The sequence below is a fragment of the Alosa sapidissima genome, chromosome 11 (genome assembly GCF_018492685.1).
Source record: "Alosa sapidissima isolate fAloSap1 chromosome 11, fAloSap1.pri, whole genome shotgun sequence".
In the NCBI taxonomy this organism is placed as follows: Eukaryota; Metazoa; Chordata; class Actinopteri; order Clupeiformes; family Clupeidae; genus Alosa; species Alosa sapidissima.
Window position 1 is genome coordinate 563,894 of NC_055967.1, and position 15,320 is coordinate 579,213.

Consider the following 15,320-nt stretch of genomic DNA (forward strand, 5'->3'; position numbering starts at 1 on the left):
AATCGTTTTAAGATAAGTAATACTACCGAGGACAGTTGCACCGGTGGACAAATGCCTTGTTCAAAACAGAATATTTGCACAGTTGAAGAACGATACTCATTGTTTGCAGATGGATTCGATGTAGAAGAATGAACTGCATATTAAAAAATGAATTTTAATGAAATATTATCAAATTTTAGTTATATTTGTCACTGGGAACACAAAAATTGAGCGTCACGTCAACCACCCATTTACAGAAATTAATTGCATTTGCTGCCCATTTTATTCATACATGCATCTCGTCAATTTCTTTAGTCTGATTTGGTTTTGTCGAGGGTTAACAACCTCAATGTTTCCAGTAGTTTGCATGTAAATCATATTAGAGAAATTTTAATGTCTGATATATCGAGGGTCTGATTTTAACCTCAAGACATGTCAGTAGGTTGTGCCCATACCAATTCACTGACAAATGTTGTCAGGTCATAAATATGTTTCTTATGTTATATGTATTTATTTAATTACATACTCTGTGATTAATTCATCTAAATTAATTGTATGCATCCATTTCTGCTAAAAACCAACATTATAGACTTACAATTTTCCCTTTGATGTCAGATTTTTAGCATGATAAATGCAAATGACTAAAGTTCCTACTCACCGTCAATGACGTGCAATTGTGTGGTATACCTATTAGTCCGTTTTTGGTCATTCAAACATGTAGGTTTTTATTCACATAATTACTAGGCTAAGATAAGATAAGACTTTATTGATCCCACAGCTGGGAAATTGACTTGTCACAACAGCCCAGTAGTATTTAAGTAGAGAGTAAGAAAGTTGTATACAGTATGCCCAGCATACAAGCACACCTAAAAAACAAAAAATCACAGTGATTGCAACACGCCTTAGGGTTTCACCAATACTTTGAGGCAGAGTGAACCAATATATATGGTGAATAAAAAAAGCTTCACATCACATGTACAGTGGAAAATGCACATATTAATAATGAAGTTCAGACACTACATTAACATTACAAATTTTCATAACAGTGGTGTTATACATTCTGATGGCAGATGGAATAAAAGACCTGCGAAAGCGCTCCTTCTTACATGATGGGTGAAGTAGTCTGTTACTAAAAGAACTGCTTTGCGCAGCCACTGTCCCATGGAGCGGATGAGCGGAATTGGCCATGATGGATGCCAATTTGTCCATCATCCTCCTCTCCCCAACCACCTCAACAGGCTCTAGTTGGCAGCCCAGGACAGAGCCAGCCCTTTTCACCAGCTTATTTATTCTCTTCCTGTCCCTCTCAGAAAACCCACTACAGCATAAAAAATAGCTGACGCCACAACTGTGTCATAAAAAGTCCTTAATAATGACCTGCACACACCAAAAGACCTGTCTTCTCAGCAAGTGGAGACGACTTTAGCCCTTCTTGTACAGGGCATCTGTGTTTTGGGACCAGTCTAGTTTATTGTTAAGGTGAACACCCAGGTATTTGTAGACTGATACCACCTCAATGTCTATTCCCTGGATGTTCACTGGTGCAACTGATAATGCCTTACGGCTGAAGTCAATCACCATCTCCTTTGTCTTACTGGTGTTTATCTGCAGATGGTTCTTTCCACACCATTCAACAAAACTGGTGATGACCCCCTTATACTCCAGATCATTCCCCTTCTTAACACAGCCAACAATAGCTGTGTCATCAGAACATTTCTGGAGATGGCAGCTATCTGTGTCGTATTGGAAGTCTGAGGTATACAGGGAAAAGAGAAAGGCTGTTGCCCTTTTCTATCGAGTGGGTGGCAGTCCAGGATAAGAAATAGCAAAGCCATATAGATTGACAGGCTAAAAGTTTGCAATTTAATATACTGCAACAAATGTTTTCTTTGTTCAAATTACAAAAACGGTAGGTAAGACAGTGCATCGATGTTTGGTGGCTAGCTGTAGTTCTGTATTGCAAGGATTGACAGGCTAGACGTTTGCAATGTAATACTGCAACAAATGTTTCCTTTGTTTAAATGACAAAAACGGTATCCCGTTTTGTTTACCACGCTCGGAGTTTAGTGCTGGGCTGGTGGGTGCCTATTTCTCACGCAAATCAAATTTACACTGGAGCTCCAAGAGGTTTAGTACGCAGCCTTACAGTTACAACACTGTTTACAGCTCTTCGAGTCACGGTAAAATGTAATGTTTTGTACAGCTAATTTAGATACACTTATGGTGTGGGTGCTTGCGTTTCTTTAGGAATCCGCCGTTTTGGTTTGTATAGAAATTAATATTAACTGACATATAGGTAAGAGGTTGGAAATATGGGACGGTTGATAAATAGGTGACGTTCCTTAGACAGTACATCGATATTTGGTGGCTAGCTGGGTAGGACTGACAGGCTAGAAGTTTGCAATTTAATACTGCAACAAATGTTTTATATTACAAAAATGGTAGGTAGGACACAGTAGGCCTATCAATGTTTAGCGGCTTGCCGGCTAGTTCAATATTTCAAAGACACTGCGTTCCTTCCTGCTCGTTGGGTCCTTCAACAGAAAACAATAAACTCAGGCGAATTATCAAACAGCAAACAACATTCTGACCAATTAAATTCTCGAAGTGCAACGGCTAATAGACCAATCAGAATGTATTTTGTGACGCATCATGCAGATCTGGTAACCCATGTAGATCAGGTACCCACACAAGCTTCAGCAATTAGAGCTGTGATGTCATAATCAAAATTCTAATCCTGAACATTCCACCATTCATTTCAATGGTTGCTATGCTACTCCGGAAAACGGGAATAACGCAAAAACAACAAGGGGCAGCCACACGAAAAATGTAAGCATGCTACACTGGTTCGGGCCTGAATTTTTAGTTGGAACCGTGTCGGTAGCTCAAACGCTCTAGGAGCAGTAGTCCTTGCAAAAAGTGGGTGAATAGGAAGATATAAGAAAACTTAAGAAGAACAACAGTGGGCTTGCTGGATCAAACCCACTAATTATCAAGGCAGATTCAGAATTTGTAACTAGCAGAAAGCATCTGAGAACAGTTTGGTCTGAAGTCTAGATTTAAAACTGGCTACAGTTGGGGCCTTTTTGATGTCATCCGAAAGCTGGTTCCAGAGCTGAGCCGCATAGCAGCTAAAAGCTGCTTCACCATGTTTAGTTCTAACAGTAGGTTTTACTAAAAGGTTTTTCACCTGGGACCTGAGAGGACGAGAAGGTGTCGTACTGCTGAAGCATGTCTGATAGGTATTTAGGTCCTGCTCCATTTACTGATTTATAAACAAGCAATAGTGCTTTAAAGTCAATTCTGTGACTTACTGGAAGCCAGTGCAGGGACTGCCAGTCATCTTCTATGCCTTCCAGGATTGTTAACGTTTTCTTTAAACATGCATGTAGATTCGTTGAGAGACAGAGACACAAGGAGAGGCTGCGCAAAGGTGCACATAGCTTTACAATGACAGAATTCCATCCAATTGAAATAGTACAACATGGAAAATCATTATGTGGTGGTCAATGTTGATACTGTGGTGGGCCACCACAAATAAGTCAATGTATGGGAAACACTGGAGGTGACTCTTTTGGAACCCCGTATTTGGACCCCCAAATGACCATCCTAATGGGATTTATACCAGATAAAGATATATTTGTTCTTTCTTTTAATGAAATAAAACCTTTGACTATGAAGCTCCATAATATGAATTTTATTCTTCATAATGCACCATTTTGGACATTTTTTCCAGAAGTCTGGAATGTAGGGAGAATTTAGTGATGATAAAGCATGAAAATAGAGGAAATAACTTAATATTATGCTCAGTGATGGCAAACAATTAAATACCGAGACTGTCACAGATTATTCCCTTATTCCCCATGAAAGAGACCCGCCATCAAACTTTTAAAGAACTAAATAACAAAATGTTACATAGTGTAAGAACACTACAAATAGAAGGGAGTTTTTCCTTGCCTCGGTCACTCTCCATATAAAATTTAATTGAAAATTAAATTGAATAGTGTCTTTAAATATTATCCAAGAAATTGTGGAAGCAGTGACATAAGCGTCATGGTCCTTTTGGTCAAGTTTGTATTGGCGAGCACTGCGTCCATAGACGTCTGGCACACTGACACAACAAATGACATGTTGGAATGGCACCCAACAGGGGATCTGTCTTTGGTCCGATGGCCAGGGGGGTATTCCATCAACCTAGCTAAAGGCCAAACCTGGCTTATACTAAGTCTCGCTAATTTTAGTGAGAATTCCGTTCCATTAATGAGGTTAACGTGAATCCCAGCTTGGTAACCATGGGAATTTATGCCACAGAACTAACCTGCTCTGTAGCAGGTTAACTTTCAAGCTAAATTAAGCTGTGTTGCAAAAAAAAACAATCAGTCGGAAAACGAGTCCAAAAAGATGGTTCCTTCAACCTGTGCTCTCGTCACCTGTAGCCTACAACTTCAAAAATAGAAGTAGGCCTATAGACATGTTTTTTCCGACAGTGCACCAAGCATGGATTTACACATTCACTAGCTCCAAAGAATGTATTAAGATTATACAATTAAAAATGTTAACTTCACATGCGTGTGGTTCTAGGAATCGTGTTACTCTAACGTCACGTTCGGTGGTGGTGTAACGTGCAACGAGACGGCATAGGAAAGCAGTGATTCCCCTACAATGTATTCATCAGCGGCGCAGCGCCGCTCATGGAAATTCAAGCGCCACTGCAAAAAAGTTGCCTACTTAAAAAAAAAAAAAAAAAAAAAAAAAAAAAAAAAAACACGCAAGTGAACTTCAGGAACAGCTGCCGTTCTTTCAGGTTTGATGTCAACAAATAATATATTATAAATGATAAATTCCTACAATCAACAGCACCGCTGCTGGAAAAATTTCTAGGGGAAACACTGGAAAGGAATTACATTCTTGCGTGTTCGCAGGTTCGCTTCCCATAGGAAGTATTAAGGTTACATTGTTTATCACCTTGATGATGGCATTTTTAGTTATAATCTTTGATGAAAGACATATGTCTACTGCTGATAAAGGGTCATGCACATTTGGTAGGCTGTCCAGTGACAGCTTTGCCAGTGGGCTATATTATATCTGATGCAAGCCAAAAGATAATTATTCTGTAGCCTAGGCAGCTAATAATAAAAACTGCTTCATGTGTCAACGATTGTTCATGTCAAATCAACTGTGTGCTACACAGATTAAATACTAAGCATAAATTGAATTGAAAGCCATTGCATTTCAGATCATTTTATTTCAAACACTTTGGGACTTATGGGAGACAATAGGCTATTATGTTGATAATTTATGTTATGACCACCTACACCTAGACAATAATTTGGAGTGAACTCTTTTAATATAAGAACGTATAGATAGTTTTGAATATATGCCAAAGTTGTTTTTGAGTTTATACTATTTATTCATTCACTCGTTTTGTTCAAGCAGACTGTATAGTCTGTGTTCAAGAGTGAAGCCAATTAAACTCGCAATTGATTTCAAACCATTAGCATTGCTATGCTTTTATTCTCCAATTTCTGTAGGCAATCTATTTTTTTCTCTCGATGTTAAATTTGATGACTTTCGATGAAAATCCTGTAGATGGTGCTTGCCTATCGAACAGAAATCGTCTAGTATTGTCTTAATTTTACGACATATATCGTCTTTTCGTCAATCTACTGTTTTGGTCTACTTTTCTACCTCGTGCACGAGCAGAGATGAAGCTGAACTAAACCTCGCTTGAATAAACGAGGCCAAGATGCCGCTAACTTGAGTTAATGGAACGGCTTCAGCCCCAAGTGAAAGTCTACGCTAGTTCAAGCCAGGCTATTTCTGTTAAGCGCCGCCTTCATTAGCGAGGTTGATGGAATACCTCCCATGTGAGGATGTTGTTGACACACAAAAACGTCACCATGTTCATCTGAACCTTCAACAATGTTTCCAATGAACCAGTCATCATCATAGATACAGGCAATGTATTTTCCTGGCTGGAAAATTGAGTTTTGTGGCTGATCTGGATGACTAAGGGCGAATTTCGTCTCCATTCAACCTCAATGAGAGCGAAGCGAAATTTCAGTGTGTGGAAATCTACCTTAACACCTCGCGAATTTCGGCCAACGAAATTTCGCCTCGGGGGCATGACGGCGAAACCGCTAACCGTTTGACTGCAGTGTCTAGCCACTGGTGGCAAGCGAGCTAATTAGACTAATCAGCTAATGATTAGCCTAATCAGTTCAAAAGTTTAAGTACTTAATGAAGATATCCAGGGGTCTTTATGCCTCGACTAAGTTGATGCTGCCTATAAACAACAATTCATGTTCATAGGTCAACAAGGTCACTAAGACATAATATATTTCATCTGTGTTGCAGCATGTAGCCTAGCTGCCTTGCTAGGTTTACAATGAAATCCAATGTCCGAACATACTAGCAGTTGGCCTGTCAGCTAGCTGAAAAGTTTGAGTGTTTAAACTAACAGTTGTTTATTTAGTGGTGTATGTACCCTGACTAAGGTCATGTGGCATATAAACCACAATTCGTGTTTAGTCTCCGCCATCTTGGTCAGACTTCTTTGTAACTCCCGCCTCCAAACACAAACACGCGGACCTGATTGGTTCTTGAATGGTCCTCATTTGAATAAAGTTAAACTTTCGCCAACTTAGTTTCGCCTGCCTCGGCGATTCGCTCTCATTTCACCCAACCAGGGCGAATTTCGTCTCCATTCAACCTCAATGAGAACTATGCAAAATTTTGGTGTGTGGAAATCCACCGTCAGTTTGCCGTCTTAACAGGAGTCCCTACCGGATCTCAAAGATGGCAGCTTTTTTGTAGAAGAACTTCAGAGGTCCATTCACGCCACAACAGGTCGTTTGACCATGACAATGATTTCTAAACTGTGTTGTTGAATAAAATGTTGCATAGTTCTCCTTTAACACCCCACCCCGCTGATCACTTAATAACACTGCACACTAGGCCTATTCTTTCTAAGGCGGCATGTTGAATGGTGACTCCTGAAAGTTACCTTGGCACACCAGTAACCTTGCTTTGTACAATATGGTCTGTCCGTGTTACCGAGCGATTCGATGCAACAAACAGAATACCAGTCTAATGACCGCCGTCTCGCTATCCGGAGAAATAATCTTTGGTCACCACTATTTACCGATTTCAGGCTCCCATTGACTTCCATTCAACAACAAAATGTAAATGATGTGCTCAAACTAACGCCGCTTCGCCATTTCACTGCTTGCTTTTACATCCCAAAAAAGGCCTTAAGTGCCACCATCTAGTGGCGTAAAATATGTAATGTAGCCCATTATATTTATTAGAAAAGAAGCGACCGTCGAAAAATCTTTCCTTTCCAATACAATTCCTTGTCTATTATTCGTGTAATCCATCTGATACATTGTTTTTCTTTTTAAACTTTGTTCCTTTATAAATTGTGGAGCATCATTAAGGTACGTTTTGGAATTTAATTGTTGCCATATGGCAACAATGCGCAATGCTGTCAAATCCAATTTTTCTTTAAAAACTTCTTTTTATTTCATTACAAATCTTTTAGAAATTAACTAAATTAAGCTTGCATTAGTTATGCTCTAATACATCTAGTTATAAACCTAACATAATACAAATTCAACTGTATTTTGGGCAATAAAGTGATAATGTCACGGTAATATTGTCATAGTGTAGTCCGCCAAATAAATAGCCTTCCTGTAAGGACATAAAGTAATTGTTTTGATCAAAACCAATATTAAATAATGTCATCATTTAGATGACTATTTCATTTAGATGACTTTCATTTTCCAAATTCATAGGGTTAGATTGCAGTCAGAGGACATATTCAACTGTAGTGAGACCACATAGTCACAGAGCCATGCCTCTCAGAAAGTGTGCCAATCCATGCCATACACACAGAGAGACATAGGTATCCTTCACATATCCCCCTGACAGCCTTTCCCTACCCTGTAAAGCCATGCCTCATCCATATTTGGGGTCACACACACAAGGGTCAACCTAACATAGGGGTCTCTGGTGTGGGTCATACTACAGGCTCACACTGGGCATGCCTTGGATGGCTCCACAGCAAGCCAGCCCACTTCTTACACCATTTATAGTGAGAGGAGAGAAGGGTCACCCCATTTGCCCTTGAACTTTGGGCCTCTGAAGTGTTAAAGCTGTAGCTAAAGAGACAGGATGGGTGACTGCAGCCTCTATCTGCTACACATATCAATGTTTTTCTCCTCATTGCTGGATTATAGCTAATCCTGACAGTTCTTTGGTGGAAGAGCCAACAATGTGCTTTTATCTTTCCCAAAATCCCAAACAAAAATTATGAAAACAGCATGTCTAGTTGACTGTGTAGTGAACAATAACACAAAATACATCATTACTGCTCCAGTCACTATACTGTCGGAACCTCACTCCATAGATAATTTGCAAATTGGTAAACATTTAAAAAATCCTAAAAGCCTCCAAAAGGTCTGAAATTACAAATAAAAGTGTAAATAATGTTTTTTTTTTTACTTCAAATTATTATAATATAAAATTGTAAAATATAAAATATTGTCAAAAGTTGTTATATTAATTAATATATTCCCAGAGTATCCTAGTGCAATGCAATCCTATTGTAATCCTATGATACCATTCATTTGAATGGACACAAAAAGGTCCGTATTTGCATACTGTTGCCATATGGCAACAATTATATTTTGCCAATTTACAAAAAACTCATTATATATAAACTTGTTTTAATGATACATTGTTCATGTTTACATAGTCCAGATAGTGTTTTCATTTTCAAAGAAATTATGTGCAAGTTCTGAATTTTGACCATCCACAGGTAGCGGACAGGTAGTGGTAGAGGTACCTCTCTGTAGAAATAGGAAGTACTAAGACTATATCCTCATCATGTGACCTAACAATTATTTTTTTATACCAAAACTAAAATCCCCTTTTTCACATATGAATAGTAAAATATAGATTTTGTGTTACTGCCAATTAGAAACATTAAGATAAATTAATTGTTGCCATATGGCAACAACATGCAATAGAGGGTTAAGGGGTCAAGTCAAATTTATTTATATAGCACATTTCAAAGCAATAGCATTGCACCAAAGTGCTTTACATAAAATAATAATAAAAATAAAAATAATAATAATAATAATAACAACAATAATACATATATATAAACATATAAAAAAAAAAAAGGGAGAGGTGAGGGAGTCAGGGAGTGTTAAAAGCTAGGGAGAAGAGGTAGGTCTTTAGGTTGGATTTAAAACTACTAATAGTGGGGCAGGATTTCACAACATCAGGAAGGCTATTCCAAAGCTGGGAAGCATAGACAGAGAAAGCTATGTCACCTTTGGATTTAAGAGAGGCAGAAGGAACACAAAGAAGACACTGGGAAGATGATCGAAGAGGTCTAGGAGGACAGTAAGGAATTAAAAGATCACATAAATACTGAGGTGCTAAACCATGTAAAGCTTTGAAAACAAACAGAAGAATTTTAAAATTAATTCTTTGTTCCACAGGAAGCCAGTGCAGTTTAGCCAACACAGGTGAAATGTGGTCACGTTTCTTAGATCCAGTCAGTAATCTGGCTGCAGCATTTTGGACCAGCTGGAGTCTGTTTAGAGTAGATTTAGTTACACCTACATACAGTGAGTTGCAATAATCAAGCCTAGAGGAAATAAAGGCATGTATAAGGATTTCTAAATCACTGTAGGAGAGAGAGAAGACTTGAGCTTTGCTATTGTCCTAAGTTGGTAAAAACTTCCCTTGACAACGCTGTTGACTTGCTTATTAAAAGTCAGAGAAGAGTCTAGGAAAACACCTAGGTTCTTGACCACACTGTGATGGTTAACAGACAGAGGGCCAAGAGACTTGCTTACATTGTTGACAGAATTTGGTGGTCCAAAAATTATTACTTCTGTTTTGCTGTCATTTAGCTGTAAAAAGTTGTTAGCCATCCAATTCTTAATGTCATTAAGACAAAGAAAAAGGTTTGTCAATGAGCAGGAATTTTCAGGGGCCACCGGTATATAAAATTGGGTATCATCTGCGTAGCAGTGGTAACGAATATTGAATTGATTGAAAATGGAGCCCAGGGGAAGCATGTATAAAGAAAATAATAGAGGCCCTAAAATAGAACCCTGGGGGACACCACACTTAATGGGAGCAGATGACGAAGAAGCATTGCTTGAATGCACTGAAAAAGATCTATCAGTCAAGTAAGATCTGAACCAATTTAATACAGTGCCTTGCAGACCAACTTCAACACCCAGGCATTTTAAAAGGATCTTGTGGTCAATGGTGTCAAAAGCAGCACTAAGATCTAACAGGACCAATAGGGCACAAGAGCCAGAGTCAACAGAGAGCAATAGATCATTATGGACCTTAACTAAGGCCGACTCTGTACTATGAAGTGGTCTAAAACCAGATTGAAACTTGTCAAGGATATTAGAGGTGTTTAAATAGGAAGAGACTTGTGACAGAACAACTTTTTCTAAGATCTTAGAGAGAAAGGGCAGTTTAGAAATGGGCCTATAATTTTTCAAATCAATGGGATCAAGGGAAGGTTTTTTCAGGAGAGGTTGCACAATAGCGTGTTTAAAGCCAGAGGGTACTACTCCATTAGCCAGGGAGCTATTAATGATGCTCAAGATAAAAGGGCAAATAGCCGCAAAAGCTTCTTTGAAAAGGTGAGATGGAAGAATATCAGAGTGGCAAGAAGAGGGCTTCATATGAGAGACCACGTCTGACAACTGTGAGGAAGAGACTGGTTGGAATTGTTAGAGGCAGCAAACTACAGACTGATACAAAGCAGGATCAGAAATTGAGGGTGTGATATGAGACTTCATGTTGTCAATTTTGTCAATAAAGAAATTGAGAAACATCTCACAGGTTTCTGTTGTAGCAGGAAGAGAGGACATTGTAGTAGGAGGATTTATGATTTTATTAATTTTGTTAAACAACACTTTTGGTCTGTGAGCATTTTTGTGAATAAGCTCAGCATAGAAAGCTGCCTTTGCTGCTTTGACAGTGATTTGATAAGCCTTAAGAGAATCTCTAAATATATCATAGGAGACCTGTAGTTTATCTTTTTTCCATTTTCGCTCTGCTTTCCTACAAGCCTTTCTGAGCGAACAGGTAGTGGAATTCAGCCAAGGAGTAGTTGACCTATTGGATTTACACCGCTTTTGTTTTAAAGGAGCTACAGAATCAAGAGTGGCAAGGCAAGATGTATTAAAAAGAGTAAGTAGATCCTCAGTGTCGGTGCAGGTGGAAAGAGAATCTAAGACAGCAGGTGAAAGAGAGAGCATAAAAGTATTAGTGAACTGTGAGGCTGTGGTGGAATTAATAGCTCTGACAAGGGAGTAGGATGAGGGGGGTGGAGGGGGGGGACAAAACAGTGAAGATTCTAATAAAATCATAAAATGGTCAGACACACCAGTATCAACTATTTTAACATTCGAAACTGAGAAACCAGAGGACAACATTAGTGTGTGACCCTTCTGATGTGTTGGGGCCATAACTGACTGCACAAGGTTAAAAGAGTCCACAAGGCCTAAAAACTCATTGACCAAAGGTTTAGATGGGCAGCATATGTGGATGTTAAAGTCCCAAGATTAATAACTTATCAGCACGAGGCCATAAAAGATAGAAGTTCAGCAAATTCTTGAATGAAATTACAATAAATTTTTGGTGGACGGTAGACTAAGGCACAAAGTACAGATGCATTTATCTTAAACAGCTGTAGTTCAAAAGTAGAAAACAGATCAGTTGGTACAATTCTACATTTAAAACTGTTCTTAAACACTGTAATTAGACCACCACCACGACCAGAGACGCTAGGTGAGTTTAAAAAACTACAGTGAGCAGGGCAAAGGTCATCACCAGAGAGCCAAGACTCGGTGATAAACAGAAAGTCTAGATGGTGGGACGTAAAACGGTCATTCAGAATAAATGCTTTGTTGGAAACAGAGCGAGCATTTAAGACCGCAAACTTAACCAAAGAAGAGTCCTGTTCATGACGTTCTTGGAAGGGGCCGCAGTTAGAGAGATTTACCCGGCAGAGATTAGCCTCCACCAGAGCCCGCACAGGTGGAATCAGTGGCAGCAGTGACGGTGTTGCAGAGTCGGGATAGCATCCTCCGTTGCTTGATGATAGATGGTAAAGGAGCGACACTTTGCATACAATTTCTCCTCACTGCTTAAGCCAAATTATGTTATTCCTGCTCTATATGTACCAACACGTAGTTTATTATCAAAGTGAAATGGTTGCTGGCATAAGTCAGCGGCGTTAGTTTAACCACATAATTGACGTTTTGTAACACGTGTTGAATGAAAGTCAATGGGAACCGGAAATCGGTAAATAGCGGTGACCAAAGATTATTTCTCCTGATACTAGCGAGACGGCGGTAGTCGAATAAGACTGTGGCATTGCTTATCGCTTTTGTTGCGTCAAGTCAACACATCTGTGGGCGAGCGTACATCACCAATTACACCAGTCACCATTTAAACCAGGGGTTTTCAATATTCTACTGATTCCCACATTGCAACTACATGACTGAATCCATGGTCACGGACCACTAGCAAAGTCTTCGCGGACCACTGGTTGAAACCCCCTGGTTTAAACCATTACACCTGGGTCAAAGACAGAATCCGGGAAAGCCAAACGTTAAGTTTCCGTTAGTCTGCTTCGTTAGCTAACGTTGAACGATTCAACTTGTCGAACTTTAGCTGCAACGAGACAACATTGATTCTTCCGTAGGATGTATCTGAATATCTATTGTTAGCTGCTCATGATCCAGTGAGGCGGACAGAGAGGGAAGAAAGTCATTGAAGGGATGTATCGGAACTCCCCCTATTACCGTCGGTCCCGTATTTCCACCGTCTTGCGTGTTTGTGTCACTTAATATCAATTTCTATACAAACCAAGACAGCAGACTCCTAAAGAAACGCAACCACCCACACCATAGATGTATCTAAATTAGCTATGTACCAAAAATGACATTTTACCGTGACTCAAAGAGCTGTAGACAGTGTTGTAAGGCTGCGTGTACACAACCGCTTGGAGCTCCAGTGGAATTTTAATTTCACGACGAGAATTCTCGGTCTCACCGTTAATGTGCCGTTGAAACGGTGTAAATAGGCGACCAATCAGGCCAAGCACTATAACTCCGAGCGTGGTAAACAAAATCGGATATTTCAGGCAGTAAATGCTCCCGTTAACAAACAAAACAGATTTTGTTCAAATCTACACACCTATGGCTACTGAAAAATGTCAGGTTAATTTAGCAAATGTTATTTTGAAGTGTTAAAAAACATCGTTGTTTTAGAATTTCTAAACAAAAGTGGTGATAATTGGGGGTGTTACGTAGTCACTTACTTTATGCTGATCAGGGTGCAGTAGAACACGTTAGTGCGGGTGGTTATCAAGGAGTCCAGATATCTCGCGCATGCGCAAAAGCAGTTGTTTTAACTTACAATGCAAGCGTTACCAAGCAACGGAGTGCGCGGCTCGCTGTGCTGTTCCATCAAAGTTTTCTTCTTTTCCTTCTTTTTTGTTGGCGGTTGGCAAACAACGTTTGGTTGCGTTACCGCCACCTTCTGAAATGGAGTGTGGGTCTGAATGATTTATCCTATTAACTCCGTTATTCTAAGAAAGAATAGTTTTTCTTAAAAAACCGAGGCATCCGTAGCCTATTGGTTAGGGAATCTGACTTGTGACTGAAGGGTGGCCAGTTCAATCCCTGACTGGTAGGAAAAATTGTGGGTGGTTATTAAACAGTGTTATCCTACATCCACGGAGCACCTTGAGTAAGGTACCTAACTAACCCCCAACTGCTCCCGCCAGGATTAAGGCTGCCCACTGCTGGTGTGTTTATGGGTGTACACTGTGCTTTTTTTTGCTTACAGAGCCAACAGGTCTAACGTTACAGAGGATGTCATCTCAAACCTCATGCACACCACCTTAACTCACCTGGAGGAGGGGAATGGGAATTATGTGAGGATGCTGTTCATTGACTTTAGTTCAGCATTCAACACGATAGTACCTCTCACCTTGGTCACAAAGATGAAGGCCTTAGGACTGAACACCACCCTGTGTCACTGGATATTTGACTTCCTCACCAACCGTTCACAAGTGGTTAGAGTGGGGGGTCTGACATCTGACTCATTAACCATCAGCACTGGTGCTCCCCAAGGCTGTGTTTTGAGTCCACTGCTGTACAACATCTACACACATGACTGCAAAGCCAACAGTAGTCATACCTCCATCATCAAGTTTGCAGATGACACAGTGATCTTGGGCCTGATTAGTAACAACAATGAACAGCTCTACTTAGATCAGGTTGATGAGGTGGCACAGTGGTGTCAATCTAACAGCTTGACACTGAATATCACTAAAACCAAGGAAATGGTAGTGGATTACAGAAGGCAGCAGCAGAACTACAGTTACACCCCACTAATGATCAGCGGGCAACCTGTAGAGAGAGTCACAAGTTTTAAATACATTGGTGTCCACATTACTGAAGACTTAAGACTGTTAAGTAGGCGCCACTGTCGAGTTTACTCGACAAGATGCGGTACTGAATAAAACGGCCGATTTAGTCAAATAGGGTGTCATATTTCGTTCGACATCCACTCCACTAGGTGGCAGACATGTCATACGTCATCCCCGAGTCCGAAAAAGGTCATGGTTTAAACAAAAGTTTTGAGCTACAGCGCATTGAATCAGTGCGTGCAATACCGGAGCTAGTGTGCGTGTGAGCCACTTAGTCAGAGCGATATTGTCAACGTTAGCGAGTATTTGCATTAGATTATCGTCTAATGGCATCAAAAAAGTTTACCTGAAATGAAGTGTTGGGTCTTCTATTCGCGGACCCTGATTCTGAAGGGGAATATCTGCCTTCAGGAAATGACGGTGATTCGTTTAGTGAGGCTTCAGATGCGTCCCTGCCTTCAATGATGCAGCTGGACAAAGTGAGAGTTTACTCCATAGTTTAGCTTACACCAAGCACAAACGTTGAATCGTTTGCCCAATGTCACTGGTGGGAATAATGTTTCACGGGTTCGGAGTGTTCATCGGGAAGTTAGCAGGGTGTTAGTGGTGTGGCGAACAAGGCTGGAGGTAGCCTAATAGCGCTAGCTTCTGTCTTTTGCCTCTCCACAATCGCGGCGACAGTAACGTGGTGGAGCCTTTGTCTAATGCGACTGGGTATGTTAGACGAGGTCGAAGTGCTCATAGGAGAGTCAGCCATTTATTAGTAATGATTTACACTGTTGATTTGCTATCTATTTCCCTGATCATTTAGGACATACACTATGTGTTCCTTTTTGTGTGTTCATGTCCTTGT

General features: G+C 40.0%; 1 protein-coding gene across 1 annotated transcript in view; it reads right to left on the reverse strand.

Moving 5' to 3' along the window:
- Nucleotides 1–13,466, reverse strand: part of cep41 (centrosomal protein 41) — a 92,547-nt gene extending 79,081 nt beyond the window's left edge. Inside the window, exon 1 of the mRNA XM_042109549.1 lies at nucleotides 13,352–13,466. The gene's annotated coding sequence lies outside the window, so the exon portion shown is untranslated. The remainder of the gene's footprint in view (nucleotides 1–13,351) is intronic.
- Between the last annotated feature and the right edge of the window lie 1,854 nt (nucleotides 13,467–15,320).